Here is a 16,683-nt window from a genome sequence, read left to right on the forward strand (position 1 = left end):
GCAGCCCTAGGCATAAGTATTGCTCTAAACTGAAAACACACCTCAAACTAGTCGGAGGTTGTCAACTGGTCCATCTGTTTTTACACTGGTCAGGTTGTTCTAGTTCGGTAGTTTTAGAAGGGTTTTGGCCACTTGTCAACTGGTCAAGCATAGAGATCCTGTCAAGTTTTGTGGACAGAACCCAAACGCAGAATAGCCAGGAAGTTTTCAAAAAGGTCTTTATTAACAAGCACACTTGTGTTGCATTATTAAATGCACTGACACATAGCATAGAGTAAGTTTCAGGCCTAAGTGTTTTCGCTCTCTCGTTAGTGCTGTTTGTCCACTCTCTTATGAATCAATAATGCATGCACAGAAAAAAAGATGGATGCATATATTTGCTGGCTGGTTAATAAAGACCTGTAATAATTTCCCTTTCTCAAACAGATTGTACACATACACTTTTCTGCATTATATCAGTGGCTAACACAACATCACAGGGAATACATAAACTGGTTTGAGAGTTCCTTGATGTTCTGTTTTCTCTTTATCTATAGTTTGTGCCAAAAAAGCAAGATATCAGTTTGAAATAGTAAGTTCTAAGTCAATATTACATTGATCAACACTGCACAAGCATAAGTTAACTACACTGACTAATAGAAAAGATTAGTCCTGATTGGACCATCCGTACGCTCTTTATTTATTTATTTGTATTCTCTAGTGCGCTCGCGCTTTCCGTGCACTCTTTATTTATTTATTTATTTGTTTATTTGTTTGTTCTCTTGCGCGCTCCTGCCTTCCGTGCGCTCTTTATTTATTTATTTATTTATTTATTTATTTATTTATTTTTTATTTTTTATTTTTTCTCGCGCGCCTTTTAACGAGTTCATCAAAAAACTGTGGTGAGTATCAGTCAACAAACACGGTGAGTCTCCTCTTATTGTCACCTGCACCTCATGTAACATGTAGGCTATAGTATAGCCTTCTCTGTCAGCACAGGGTTTACATGTGATAAATGCAGGGAGATAGTAAAGCTGACGGGGAAGATTTCAGAACTAGAGACAAGCATCCAAACTTTAATCGAGGTTAATTGTAAGAGTGCAAGGGCTTTAGATACTGCGTTGGATGCGACTAGCTTATTGAACTCTGTACATATTTCGGTTCCGGCCACAGAGCCCCCGCAGCAGGGCGATTGGGTGACGGTGAGACGCTCTAGTTGCGGGACAAAACACCGCTCTTCCGTTCCGATTACAACATCAAACAGGTTCTCCCCACTCAGTGAAACACCCACTGAGAATCCTGTTGAATGTGCCCTAGTTATTGGCGATTCTATTACACTTTAAAATTACATTTTTAAAAGTGAATTTAAAAGTGCTGGCTAATACTAATCGTAAATTCTCTAAGATTATTATTCACGTCGGCACTAATGATGTTAGACTCCTCCAGTCGGAGATCACAAAAATTAACATTAAAGAGGTGTGTGAACTCGCAAGTACGATGTCAGGCACTGTAATTTGCTCTGGCCCCCTTCCTGTTCGGCGGAGTGATGAGATAGTTAGTAGATTGTCCTCACTCAGTGGCTGGCTGTCGCGGTTTTGTCCCCAAAATAATATAGAATTCATAGACAATTGGAAAAGTTTTTGGGGCAGACCTGACCTGTTGAAAAGAGATGGCATTCATCCCTCCTGGGATGGTGCTGCTCTTCTCTCTAGTAATATGGCACATAGTCTTAGAGCTCAAACATGACAATCTGGGGCTCAGGTCAGGAAGCAGACCGACTGGCTAAACCGACCGTCTGCTAGCTGTCTCACGTCACCAAGGTCAGATAAATCCCATCACATAGAGCCTCTTTCACCTAGATATCATCCTATAGAGACTGTGTCTGTTCCCCGAATTAGGACATACAAAAAACTCCTAAACCCATTCAAGGGTACAAATTTAATTGATGTTCAACAAATAAAAAACAGATATAATTCAGATGAACAAATGATAAAGCTCGGGTTGCTGAATATTCGATCCCTTACTTCAAAAGCACTTACAGTAGTCGATTGTCGAGTTCATGCACGTGATCATAGGTACTAAACCTATGTGCGTGAACTCGACAATCGACTACTGTGGACTTCGACCGAAAACAGGATGTAAATACAGGTATGTGCGCTGACTGAATAAACATAATTTTTGTTCATATCTTTCACATCTACTGCAGTCAGATTCACCCGCGTTCACTCCGAAGGAATCACTCACATGACCTGTGCACTTGTAATGACACATCAAGGATGTTAAGAGGCTAAAAGCAGGTTTAAAACTTGCCCCATCGAAGTCAACAGGGTGCAAATTTTAAAAAGAGGGTAACACGGTGTAGGCAACACTGATTTTTCTCTGTACTGACAGCACTCCAAATGTACCAAAAAATGCTACATTTTTTTGTTAAATGTTAAAATTGACCGGAATTCTCCTTTAATATGGTCTTATCCAGATTGTTCTTTTTCAGGAGGGGCTTGACAACTGCAGTTTTCAGGGAGTTTGGAAAACTCCCAGAGAGAAGTGAGGCATTTACCACTTCTAGAAGATCTGCTTCTAAACTGTTTAACACACTTTTGAAAAAAGATGAGGGAAGTGTGTCAAGAGCGCAGGTTGATGTTTTAAGGTGCTGTACGGTTTCTTCCAAAATTTTGCCATCAATTTCTCTGAAATCAGACATAGTAACTACTTTCTCAGGTGGTCTGATCTGTCTGACCCCAGAGCAACTTAAGGATGTGCTGATCACCTTTCTGATATTATTGATTTTCTCAGAGAAGAAAGAAGCAAACTCACTGCACTTGTTGTCTGAGAGCATTTCACTGGGAATCTGGCTTGGAGGGTTTGTCAGTGTCTCTACAGTAGCAAAAAGAGTGCGTGTGTTGTTTAAATTACTGTTTATAATATTTGAGAAGAAAGTCTGTCTAGCTTTGCCTAGTTCCATATTGAAAGCATGGATGCTGTCTTTGTAGATGTTATAATGGACTACAAGTTTTGTCTTCCGCCACATGCGCTCTGCTTTTCTGCATTGTCTTTTCATATTTTGCACTGTTGTTGAGTTTCTCCAAGGTGCTTTTTGTCTGCCACTCTTCTTCCTGACTTTAACAGGAGCAATATCATCAATTACACTTTTAACTTTTGAGTTAAAAGAATCAAGGAGAAAATCAACAGAGTCAGCAGATATGCTTGGTGTTAAGGATATAGCCTTCATAAATAGTACACTAGTGTTCTCATTTAAGCATCTCTTTTTGACAGACACAGATCCAGCTTCAGTGGCAGGAGAGATCAATATATCAAAGAAAATACAGAAATGATCAGACAGTGCTACATCCTTAATAACAATCAATGAAATGTTTAGACCCTTACTGATAAGTAAATCTAGAGTGTGTCCACGATTGTGTGTGGGTCCATGTACATGTTGAGTCAGATCAAAAGTTTTTAAAACAGTTTTGATTTCTTTTGCCATATTGTTTTCTGCAATATCTATGTGAATGTTAAAATCTCCAGCAATGGCAAAACAGTCAAACTCTGAGGTAATTGTTGATAACAGTTCTGTAAAGTCCTCAGCAAAGGCTGCAGAGTATTTTGGAGGCCTGTAAATAATGATAAGTAAAATGCGTGGAGCACCTTTTAACACAATACCCAGATATTCGAAAGACAGGTAATTCCCAAATGATATTTGCTTACATTGATAGATATCTTTAAAAAGAGCAGCTAGACCTAGGGCCCTATAAAATCCGTTTTATTTTTTCCCAAATTCCGTTTTATTTTTTCCCAAATTCCGTTTTTTCCGTTTTAATTTTTGCAAATTCCGTTTTTTCCGTTTTAATTTTTGGGAATTCAGTTTTTTTTTACCCTTTACTGTTATATTAGTCGTAAAAAGAGTGTTTTTAATGTTAATGATTAAAATGTACACAAATAAAATAGGAATGACCCTAAATTTATTGAGGTAACAAACAAAATTCTCATTTTCAGAGATGTTAAATGTGGTTTGGTTTGTTTACATTAGTGAATGTATTAGGCTAATTAACATGAACCACGAGCAATACATTTGTTACTGTATTTATTCATCTTTGTTAATCTTAGTTAACCCTAACCCTGTATTTTTATTATGTTACTTCACACAGTGCGTTAAGCTAACTAATGTTAACAAATACAACTTTTCATTTAAATAATGTAGGCTACTAAATGGTGAAATTAACTTTAATAAAGATTAATAAACGCTGTAGAAGTGCAGTTTATCAATAGTTAATGTTAACTGATCTAGTTAACTAGAGTTTAATAAATGGAACCTTATTGTAAAGTGTTACCTATTTTGTTATACACCGAACCGATTCAGTGTTGGACAGATCAGTTGTTTTAACCATTCATTAAAGTGAATCAGTTCAAAGGAGTCATTAGTTCGCGAATCGGACGTATCATTAACAGACTTGTACGCGTTGTGTGATTATCCTGGCAGTTAGGACATCGCACGGGATTTGTCAACACAGAAAACATTTCATCATTGGATAGGTTTTGTTTAGTTTATTGAAAGTGTTTTTTATGTCAGCTGAATGGGCTGAACACTTTTCAGAGAAGAGGGCAAGGTAAAAAAGCACTTGAGGAGCACTTTTTTGCACAATTCACAATTTTTAGCCTAATTCAGGAAAAAATATCCGAATGCTCCACGTGAAACTTCGTTCTTCCGATCTTTTACCATTGTGTCAATTCTCAATTGATTTAGATTAATAAGCGCGAGGGAGTGAGAGAGAGCAAGACAGTTTGAAGACGCGCGCGCGACCGTGCCTCTCTCTCTGCTCGTTCTTTCAGTAATATGCGATTTTCCTCAGACATACGTTTTTCTCCCACACAAAAACAGAATTTTATTCCAAATATGTAAAATTCCGCGAAATTCCGCGTTGACACTAGATTCCGCGTTAATTTGCCAATTCCGCGATTCCGTCCGCGATTCCGTGATCGCGGAAATTATAGGGCCCTATAGACCCCCACCTCTCTTAACAGCTCTGCAGACACTCATAAAAGAAAAGTTAGGAGGGGATGTTTCATTGAGGATTGTTGCACTGCAGCTGTCCTCTAGCCAGGTTTCATTTAGACGCATAAAATCCAGGTTGTTTGTGGCAGAGTCCTGCACGGGTCCGATTTTGTAAATCCGCACCCGCCCGTACCCGCAGTGCTTCAAACCGCATCCGACCCGTTTTCCGACAGCAGCACTAATTAAAATCTGCACCCGACCCGACCCGCTTAAAACAGAACCGATACCCGGCATTTTTAAAAGTGAAAGTAGCCTAGGTAACGTTATAGATTCCTGGGAGGGCGTGGCGCGTCGGCACAAATAAACTGATGTGGATTTTAAATTATTTTATCAACTTGAAATACAGGCATATTTTTGTAGATGTGTTCCTAAAAATATGCATATATTTTTACGTTTGCATGTGATTGTTTTAAACCCGTGTTTAGACCCGTGTTTCCCCCGTGTCCGACCCGACCCGCACCCGTATCCGACACGGTTGGATATTTTTTACCCGTTTGAGCAAAATTTGCGGGTCACCCGTCGGGTACCCGAACCCGTGCAGGACTCTAGTTTGTGGTTAAGTCGTTGACTAGAAGTGATTTATTTTTAAGCGAGCGAATGTTAAAAAGTGCTAACTTAACAGTCTTACTTTTCCCCACAGCAATATTAGTTTGATGTGTAATAGGCACCAGATTAGTTGGGTTTGCTGTACGGCTATTGAAGGCCTTAGACTTTCTATCTTGTAATAGAACAGCAATAGATAAAGATACAGGCACACTGGGTTCCCGCTTGTTCTGTAAACATTTGAGAAAGTTACTGTTATCATAGCGGGGACCTGACACATATCACTGAGAGCTGCTATTTAAAGACATTCTTAACCTGTTAAGCTGCAACCCCACTTTTGAAAAATCCCCAGAAATGACATACCCAAACTGAAACAGATACAGTTCATGAACCCTTTGTACTAAAAGCACAAGTATGATCTCATTTGAAAGCTGACACCTGGCAGTTTATTGTAAATGTAGAATTAAAAATTATCATAATGACAAAAATTGTTATAAATAGCTTCAAAGTTTTGTAAAGTTATTAGAAATTAATTTTTATGAAACATCCTCATGAAAATAAAATTGAAGTTGGCACTGGAGCAATCTAGAAATGCACTACAGCTAAAGCCACATGTCTAAACATTTTATGTTTAAAATCTGAAGATAATAAGTCCAAAACTCTGTATTTAGTTAAATGTTTTTCAAGACCATGTCAGTTGACTTTATTTTGATTTGACGCTAAGATGCTTCTGATGTTTATTGTCATCTTCTAACCATCTATCCAGTATATTGTCTCTATTGTTTTGTGGTGCAAACGAGCCCCATTCAGTCTCAGTCTCCCCCTGCACACATTCACACCTCTCCAGCCTGGTTATGGCTCGAAATATGCATTTCTTTTGTCTGCATTATAGTTACTAACGACTGGCTATTCACAGCCTATTCATAGGGTTTCAATCCCTAAATTCTTTTCTCAAAGTTCACCTCACATTTTAAATAAAGAATAAAGAACATTCTTGAATAAAGAAACTTTCAGTAAGCATTCAAAAAAACATAAAAGTATAACTTCTAGGTTGCAGGTGCACCTAGGGCTAGCTAGCATGTTAGCTTAGCACACCATCAATACACGACAATTTATGAGATTAAAACCATGTTTGTGCTCCAAACTTACTTTTATAACGCAAGTGAGTATTTTAAATAATCTTCTGTGATCTAATTTGGCTTCAGATAAAAAAACCAGACAGAAAATATACTATTGTATACTGTTCTGCACAATGATAGTCTATATAGATTAGCATTACATTATAAATATAATCTATTATTATGAAAATACCTGGCATGTCTTGAAAAATACAGGTAACTCAAATATCATTGCAATCATGTTTATTATCTTCAAAACCTCTTTATCTGCATTTTACAGCGCGAACTCTGTAGCTTTGTGTGTATCAGTGACGTCCTGGAATGTCACATGATCATGGCTCTTCTTCATGTTCCATGTATGGACAATTATTGTGCATATAGCGCCCTCAGGCTGTTGGTATGGATTGAAAACACAGTATCAGAGTATGCAAGCGCTCATAATGATTACATCGACGCATTTGGGTATAAATTCAATAAATATTATTCCTGTCTATAGAAATATGATGTGAATCTATGAGAATATATCAATATTTCTCCAAATCTGCACATTTTTGAGCTAAAGCCCTGAGGGACGTTGTTTTGTGTATCGCTGTCATGACGACAGCACAGAGTTTTTTATGAATGAAAGCGGCTGACGCGCATTTTTCATATCAAAGGTATCGACTCATTTTTTCATTTCATAACTCCTGACACAAATTAAGAAATAACTGTCGCTATAAGTTTCTCAGAATACAATAGTGGTCAAATACTGAAACTTGAGTCTTATATCTTTTTAATGATGTATAGTTTGTTGAAGTATAACATTAAATCTGATAGTAACTTTGAGCTATATATATAAAAAAACGCTTCAGTGCGCCGACGCACTGGTGAGGCTTAACAGGTTAACTCAGTTGGAGTTAGACAACACGTGTCAGGACCTACTCATTGTCGTAATCACACTCTAGATCTAATATTATCACATGGAATAGATGTTGATGCCGTTGAAATTCTGCAGCAGAGCGTTGACATCTCAGATCATTATCTAGTCTCGTGTAAACTTCATTTAGCCAAGGCTGCAAAGCTGACTCCGTGTTACAAATATGTTAGACCTATCACTTCTGCCACTAAAGATTGCTTTATTAATAATCTTCCTAATCAGTTTCATCATCTCAGCATCCCAGATAACTTTGAAAAACTAGATATTGCGACAGAAACTTTTAACTCTCTCTTTTCCAGCACTTTAGACTAGGGCTGCACGATATGAAGAAAAGCTGCGATGTGCGATAACATTGTTTAATATTGCGATGACGATATGACTTGCGATAAATATTCAAATGTGAATGTTAGCTATACTGTTCCCATGTCTTAGTGCTTTAATAGGTTCTTTGCGTGATAGGTCAAACGTTTATTACAGTCTGTCTGGTTCAGATTACACGATTTTAGCGCGATTTTGGCACGATCCGGTTGACATAGGGTGTGTGGGGATTCGTAAACGACAACGGGCGTCGGGACGCAAGATTCGATCGTTTCATCTTCGATCGTTTCCATCTTGTCCACGATGGGTTGAGTATGTGAGCGAGAGCGAGTGTGCATGAGTGAATGAGTGCGAGCAACAGTGAGTGTGTTTGTGCGCCAGTGAGCGAGTGTGTGTGTGTGCGAGTGTGTGTGTGCGAGTGTGTGTGTGCGAGTGTGTGTGTGCGAGTGTGTGTGTGCGAGTGTGTGTGTGCGAGTGTGTGTGTGCGAGTGTGCGAGTGTGTGTGTGTGCGAGTGAGTGTGTGTGCGAGTGTGTGTGTGCGAGTGTGTGAGTGAGCGCAAGTGAGTGAGGGACAGTAGCCGTGTTTCCACTGTCGGGCCATTGCGAGCCAGGGCTTTAAACGGGCCGTGCCGGGCTAATAGCCTCGGGCTAATAGCACCGGGCCTGCGTTTCCACTGTCGGGCCAGAAGCTCCACAGCGCTTCACTAAAACACGCCCGTAACACGCCTCTCTGGAACAACGTCACACTAACCCATCATTTCACCAACAAATGGAAGTTTTATCAGAAAACTAATCAGAAATCACTGGAAACAGCGTTGAAAACAAACATGATAAAAGCGGCCGTTTGCTGGCATTTTTGTTGTTTACTTGAATATTTAAAAAACCAAGCATCGATGTTTTACCACAGGTTTACAATAAAAAGTGATACATTGATCATAATGAATTAATTTGTCAAAACTGCACATTAGTCACTCAGAAATAAATTACCGTTAGGTCTATTTCACAAAAGAAAGAGGACATAGGCTACTTACTTCTTCAGTCGCGTCTGTTTCTGTTTATCTGGTAGTTACAGGACATATTTACATCACATTTAGAAAGAAATTATCATTCTACAAATATATGCCACCAAAAATACGACCTGAGGAGCTTTAGCACTCTCTCGACTCCCATACAGATATTTTCAGTCAGAGAAACAGAGGAAGCTCCCGAAAAAAAAGTTGCTTTATTTTATGATAGTCCGGTATAAAGAGACGAGACGTAGGCTACTGACAGATAAAATAAAAACATGATGGCCTTTATGATTGGTCTGATTTCTTCAAGCGTTCACTGTTTTTTTACTATGCGTTTACTATGGTAATGGTTAGCGCGCATAGTCTTTTGCATCACAAACAGAATGCATTCAAACATGAACGTGAGTTAAATTATTTTAAAAGTCTTTAATGCTGACAGGATCATCCGGCGCTGCCATCTCCCGACTCAGGTGAGTTCCGCCTCTGTTCGTAACCACTCCTCTAGCCCGAGCTGGCCCGCTTTGGCCCAAGGTATTCGACGGGCCAGAAATCCTGGCCGTTGGCCCCGAGTAAGCCCCGATCAAGCCCCGGAAGTGACAGTGGAAACGCGACTGGCCCTGGCACGCACTAGCACGGCCCCGGCCCTGGCCCGACAGTGGAAACGTGGCTAATGAGTGAGTGTGTGAGTGTGTGAGTGTGTGAGTGTGTGTGTGTGTGTGTCATTTATATACTGTCTATGGTGTGTGTGCGTGCGAGTGAATGTGTGCGTGTGACGGCACGCGATGACTGGTCGGAAAGCAACGTGTAGTCTGACATGTTTCTTGTCCACAACACGACAAGATTTTAGGAGTCAAAATCGTGTAATCTGACACCGTGACTTCAGACACAAAAATCTTGTAATCTGAACCAGGCATTATTCATCGTGTCAGACTGTCTGTTGCGATGTGTTCATCGCGCGGGTTCATATCGCGATGACGATGAAAATTCGATGTATCGTTCAGCCCTACTTTAGACACAGTTGCTCCATTGTGCTTAAAGAAGATTAAAGAAAATAGTCCAACGCCGTGGTACAAGAGCACACTCGGGCCCTTAAGAGAGCAGCCAGAAAAATGGAGCGCAACTGGAAGAAAACAAAACTAGAGGTATTTTGCATTTCATGGAAAGAGAGCTCGATTGCATACAGAGAGGCCTTAAAAGCTGCTAGATCTGCTTATTTTCAACCCTATTAGAAGAAAATAAACAAAACCCTAGATATTTATTTGAAACAGTGGCTAAACTAACGAAAAATAAATCTTCAACCCCAGATGTTTCCAAGCAGCACAGCAGTAATGACTTTATGAACTTCTTTACTAACAAGATTGATGATATCAGGGAGAAAATTATTACTATGCAACCCTCTACTACAGTATCGCGTCAGGCAGTGCATTGTAGTCTCCTTGAAGAAAAATTTTATTCATTCGTTGCTATAGGAGAGGATGAATTTACTAAACTCGTTAAATCATCTAAATCGACAACATGTATGTTAGACCCTATACCGACTAAGCTACTGAAAGAGATGCTTCCAGAGGTCACAGATCCTCTTCTTAATATCATTAATTCATCTTTGTCACTAGGATATGTACCGAAAAGTTTTAAGCTGGCTATGATTAAACCGCTTGTTAAACAAACGCAACTTGATCCTACAGAATTAGTCAATAATAGGCCGATCTCGAATCTACCCTTTTTGTCAAAGATACTAGAAAAGGCAGTATCCTCACAACTATGTTCCTTTTTAGAAAGAAATTATATCTGTGAGGATTTCCAGTCAGGATTTAGACCGTACCATAGTACCGAGACAGCTCTCATTAGAGTTACAAATGATTTGCGCTTATCATCCGATCGTGGTTGTATCTCGCTATTATTGTTACTCGATCTTAGTGCTGCATTTGACACTATCGACCACAACATTCTTTTAAATAGACTCGAAAATTATGTTGGCATTAGTGGATTTGCTTTAGCATGGTGTAAATCATACTTATCTGACCGTTATCAGTTTGTAGCAGTAAATGAAGAGATGTCTTATCGATCACAAGTTCAGTATGGCGTACCACATTACTCATTGACAAATGCGGAACAATTAGTCCATGCGTTCATGACCTCAAGGCTAGATTATTGTAATGCTCTACTGGGTGGTTACCCTGCATGCTTAATAAACAAACTACAGCTAGTTCAAAACACACTCTGTCAGTTCAAAGCCAGATTAAAGACACATCTCTTTGACCTAGCATACACATAACACATTATAGACTTCTTTAATTCAATGATTAGGCTGCATAGATTAGATCAGCCGGAACCGGGAACACTTCCCATAAATCCTGATGTACTCGTTACATCATAAGAAGAATGGCATCTACGCTAATTTTAGTGTCTTTGTTTATCCCGAGGTTTTCTCGCAGCCTGCCGGATCCAGGCCGTATCCAGATCTGACGAAGGACCTTCGCCTGGACCCGATGACAACACAGTGCTGAAGTGCCAACTAGTCTCTCCCTATGGAGGATCCCTTTACCACTCTACAGATAAAACGTTTTTGGGAAATTCGTTTCACGTACCTACCCCGAAGTAACAAAACAAAACAAAACCTAACAAAACAAAACAAAACAAAATAAAATAAAATTCTGTATCAAAATTTTATAAGGCATCATTACTTTGTTTAGGCTTGGTTTGTAGGGAATTCCAAACCTGCGCACATATATTCAAACGCAAATAACTATAGAACCAATTCTTAATGTGCATGTGAACGCCATCAGCGTTTATCCCAGGTTCGCGTTTAAAGTCTGTGTAGAGAGAATAGTGTCATCTTGGCGGCCCCTAATTTAATAACAAATGATTGTTGCAATGGAAGCGAATAAATCAAAACTAACTTTAGCTGGAAAATAACTTTATTAAAGAACCGCTATAAAGCCCAAACAATCTCTGTTACCTTAAATTATACGTTTATCTCTGTAAAGCTGCTTTGAAACAATCTACATTGTTAAAAGCACTGTATAAATGAAGATGACTTGACTTGACTAATCAAAACAAAGGCCAATTTAGAATGAGCATTTTCATTTACCGTTTCAGCTTTCATCAGAGTGGATCCAGAATTTCAGTTCAAGAATTTTGGTGCGTTACAGGAATTAATGAAACGCTCTATTCCTGTTGAACTCAGCTACGTCAAGTGTTTATATTGTACAGACCCAAACAAAAGACATCTGTATGTCTCTGGTCTCTGGAGGTTCTTTGTGCATAATTCATGTTGTGAATTGTCTTGCTGTGATCATTCATACATGTGCATATGTGTTGTTTACTGGCAACAGTGCAGCTTTGTGCCTTCAGCACTGAATATCCCGCCATGCCACTATCAGTCAGTAAATAACATTCATTTGAATGTGAGATTTGTTTTTCTCTCTCCTCTGAGCTGCCCTCTCTCTGACACATAAAGAGTCTGTGTGTGTGAGTGAATGCTTGCATCCAGCTGAATGCACGACACCCTCAGGACTGCATCTTCACGAGAACCCCACATGATGATAGAGACGGGGAGAGGAGGACAAATCGAGGATAGAAAAAAAGAGTAGTGCATGCTGGGAGTTCACTATATACCTAGAGCCAAGACGACTGAATAAATGGCAGACAGCCTGACACATAGTGTAATTGTGATTTCAAATGTTGAATTTAATTATCACTATCAATCTGTATGTCCTGTTCAGATAGATTGATTTAAGAAGGATCTGTTGCTGGGTTTTAAATGGTTTCTAATATTTATTTACCATGCCCTATTAATTAAATATAATTCAGGTCAGGTTTGGAGTCATGTATTTGAGTCTAGTTTCTGTTTTTCGAGTACCAGTTTATTTTTTATTTGCGTTACTTGTAGGTTTCATTTTAGTCCAATGCACATACTCACAAACTGTCTTTGTGTAACAGGCAAAAAATGAAAGGTTTTCCCTTCTGTGAGGCGTACAGAGCGAGCCGCTTCATTTAGTTTAGGCCTATATCCAAGCTGTTCTAAAAATACAACTGAACCCTCAATTAAAGATTTCCCTCTGGCTGGCTGAAGATCTCTGAACCATAATGTTGTTTTGGTTTCTTTTTTTTTTGTGACTAAACGAATATTAAGGCAGCACACCATCATATTTTTGTTGACTTTTTTTTAAAGAATGTGAAATGTCAACACGTGGGACATGCTGTCAGGTCATAATGTCATTGCTGGGTCTGAATCCAGACAGGTTCTTGGCTACAAACGTAACTTTTTTTTTTTTTTTTTTTTTGTAGCTTAAAAAAGGTCTGCCCAGCTAACACACGACGTCGCAGTTACGTAATTTATTCGTACTTTTTGGTCATTTCATGACTTACCAACTGACAACGTAACTACAACGTCGTATGCTCGGAATTTCATTACCATCATATTACCAAACCACAACGTCGTCAGTACGTCCTCCTAACGTTATAAGATAACCAACTACGTTCCAGATACGTACTCTATTCGTAATAACTTGGTAATTTCATGACTTACTGGCAACGGAACTGCAACGTAACAGGACCGTAATTTCATTACCATCATATTACCAACCCACAACGTCGTCAGTACGTCCTCCTAAGGTTATAAGATAACCAACTACGTTCCAGATACATACTCTATTCGTAATAACTTGGTAATTTCATGACTTACTGGCAACGGAACTGCAACGTCGTACGGGCCCGTAATTTCATTACCATCTTATCAGACTGCATTTCTATGAAATATTTTGTTTCAATTGTTTGTTTAGTATTCCGTACTGTACGTTTGAAATACGTTCATTTTATTCAAGTAAGGTTATAATTCTAGATGTTTGTAAATGTTGCGTGGCTTTGACGTTTTAATGGGCGTGCGCGTCACGGCGTGAACCTTCGAGTCGCCCTCAAACACTGGAGCGGAGATGAGTTGCCATGGAAACGGCGCGTCACCGACCGCCCCACTGACTGTGTCCACTCCCGCCCGCACCCGCAAAACTCTGAGAATTTATTCCCGCACAATAATAGAGATGCAATAGAGATTTCGTTTCCCTGGCCGGCATGTATTCTGGACACATACACACAGGGCAATGGAGGAAATCGAGTGTATGCTGTTTTTGGATGGTTTTGTTTTTGTTTTTGCTGTTTTTATTCAGGATACTCGGTCTGGCGCGTGCAATGATGACACAGTGAATAGTGATGATTCTCTCTGATCAGCAGTCTGCCGTGTTTTCACGTCACATTTTAGTATCGCCTCAGCTCGTTTAGAACCTCGCCGGAGGTGGTACGAAAAAAAAGTACCTGGAAGCAGATACAGTTACAACTTTTGGTTTGTAGGGTATTCCAAACCTGCGCACATAGCCTATATTGAAACGCACATAACTATAGAACCAATTCTTAATGCGCATGTGAACGCCATCAGCGTTTATCACAGGTTCGAGTTTAAAGTCTGTGTAGAGAGAATGGTGTCATCTTAGCGGCCCCTAATTTAATAACAAATGATCGTTGCGACGGAAGCGAATCAATCAAAACTAACTTTAGCTGGAAAATAACTTTATTAAAGAACCGCTATAAAGCCAAAACAATCTCTGTTACCTTAAATTATATGTTTATCTCTGTAAAGCTGCTTTGAAACAATCTACATTGTTAAAAGCACTAGATAAATGAAGATGACTTGACTTGACTCGTTATTATGCTATTCTCCATTGTTTGGTCATCATTTGATGAATTGTTGTTGTTATAATAACTTGAAAACGTCTGAATTCAATACAATTCTGTTTAACACAATCTTTTAACACTAGCGCAAACTTGTGTAAATTATTTAAGTTTTGTCTTCTGCAGCTTTAAATGCTCAAGCACTTTAAAGCAGGATGGATTCTGATTGGCTCTGATCAACTGGAAAAATGGTTCTGAAAGTGATTCCAGTGATATTGTTTCTCTGTGTCATTATCATAGTTGTAGTGAGGAGTCTGCTATTCTTTTATATTCAGAACGATTTTTAGAACTTTATCGCTATTGCTATAGTTATTGTCCTGGATGTGAACGGCCTTAAAGTCCCCCTGTAGTGAGTAATTGTATCCCTTAAAACTAATCTTTGATAACCAAAATGACATATTTTAAAGTTTTTTCCTTGAAAAAATACATTCGTCATGCTTTAAAATAGCTTGAATGTAACTCTACACCGTTGGTTCATTTAGTATACACGGTTCTATGAATATGTAAATTATCCCTGCCTCCACTCACTCACAGCAGCTCAGAGATCCACTCGTTGACGATCACACGTTGACCTGATTGGTTACAAAGTAGTTTGTGGCGTCAGAAACACCAGCGATTTCAAACCGTGTTTTTTAGACTGTCTTTTTTTCACTGCAGTTTTAAGGAGAAAATACTCAGCATGTTGTTGACTTGATTTGTACATGGTTTGTCTTAAAACATATTAAATACACCACATAGACATATAAACAATATTAAAAGCTGGATTTTCACCACTGGCGGACTTTAAATGACATTATGTAAAATTATGGCTGGCTATTACATGAAAATATAAGGAAAGGGCTTAATTTACAAATGTTCAACATTTTTTTTTAAAAATCTTTAAAAAAAAGAAAGAAAAGGGAAATAAAAAATGAACAAGTAGATCTTCTGAAGGTGGGTTCCATTGGCTCAAAAATCAGAACCAATTGATTTTTGTTTTAGTGTTCAAATGGCAAGAGGTTTGTACAATTTCAAGATTCTTGCTAGCATGAGCATTGTTTGGGACGTTGTGACTGTCAGGACAAACCATTTGGTGAACTGGAGCATGATAAGAACGGTTCCCACGGGTGCACCATTGGATTGACGATAAGTTTGTTTGAAAATTGTAAAAAATTGATAGCGTGCAGACCTATTGATAGTCAGAATTCTTGATTGGTTTGACTAGAGCTACATTTGTTTGCGACGTGTTCGACTCTGTCTGGGTGGGTGAGGACCATCACTATGATGTAATCTGTCCCTAAAAATAGCAGCTAATACTGTTGAGTGCGGGGATATAGAAAGGTTGATTGTGATTAAACTGTCCCAAAGTGATTGACATATTTTTTTTTGTTATTTTTTGGCAGTTCTTCTTCACAACAGGTCCATAATCCAGATCAGAGCGCACCATAAAGCTGTTTATCACATCATAAATGTAATATTAATCTGTCTTTTTCTCTTTCTGTTTCTGTCAGGATTCTCTTTTGAACACAAAGCGATGTGGAGGAAATAAGGATCGTGCTGTGCTCTAAATACAGGTGAGTGTGAAACACTGATAAGCTGTAGGCTGGCGAACATCAATCTACACCCACTGAACTCACTGAAGATTTACACTATTTCAAAACCCAACATTCACAAATAGAGATACAGAAGAACTCTAATTAGTTTGACCAAATATTTGACCAATAATTAGACTTTTATGCTTTTTTTTTGTGGGGCTCAAAAGAATAGGACCCAACAAAACTATACTACTGTGTTTAAAAGGAAATACACAAAAAAAGTAATTTACTTAATGTGTTGCTTACTCACCTTTTTACTTGACAGCCATTTATATTCACGTGAGAAATGTGTAGGGTCCTACACTGTTAACAGCTGTAACCAACACACTCTCAAGGCTATTTGTAACCATTTAAAGTTTTTGCAAATTGATGGCTAAAATCGTACGTACGGTTTCCGTACAATTTGCGGTTTAGGCATTGGTTTGGCCTGGACCTTCATGCTTACTTTTTT

At 38.8% G+C, this 16,683-nt stretch overlaps 1 protein-coding gene across 4 annotated transcripts in view; it reads left to right on the top strand.

The window, feature by feature from the left end:
• Positions 1 to 16,683, top strand: part of fynb (FYN proto-oncogene, Src family tyrosine kinase b) — a 137,978-nt gene that overhangs the window by 19,210 nt on the left and 102,085 nt on the right. For all 4 annotated transcript variants that reach the window (XM_079887744.1, XM_079887746.1, XM_079887745.1 and 1 more), the window contains exon 2: positions 16,149 to 16,211. The gene's annotated coding sequence lies outside the window, so the exon portion shown is untranslated. The remainder of the gene's footprint in view (positions 1 to 16,148; positions 16,212 to 16,683) is intronic.

The sequence above is a fragment of the Squalius cephalus genome, assembly GCF_949319135.1.
Source record: "Squalius cephalus genome assembly, chromosome: 12".
Taxonomy (NCBI): domain Eukaryota; kingdom Metazoa; phylum Chordata; class Actinopteri; order Cypriniformes; family Leuciscidae; genus Squalius; species Squalius cephalus.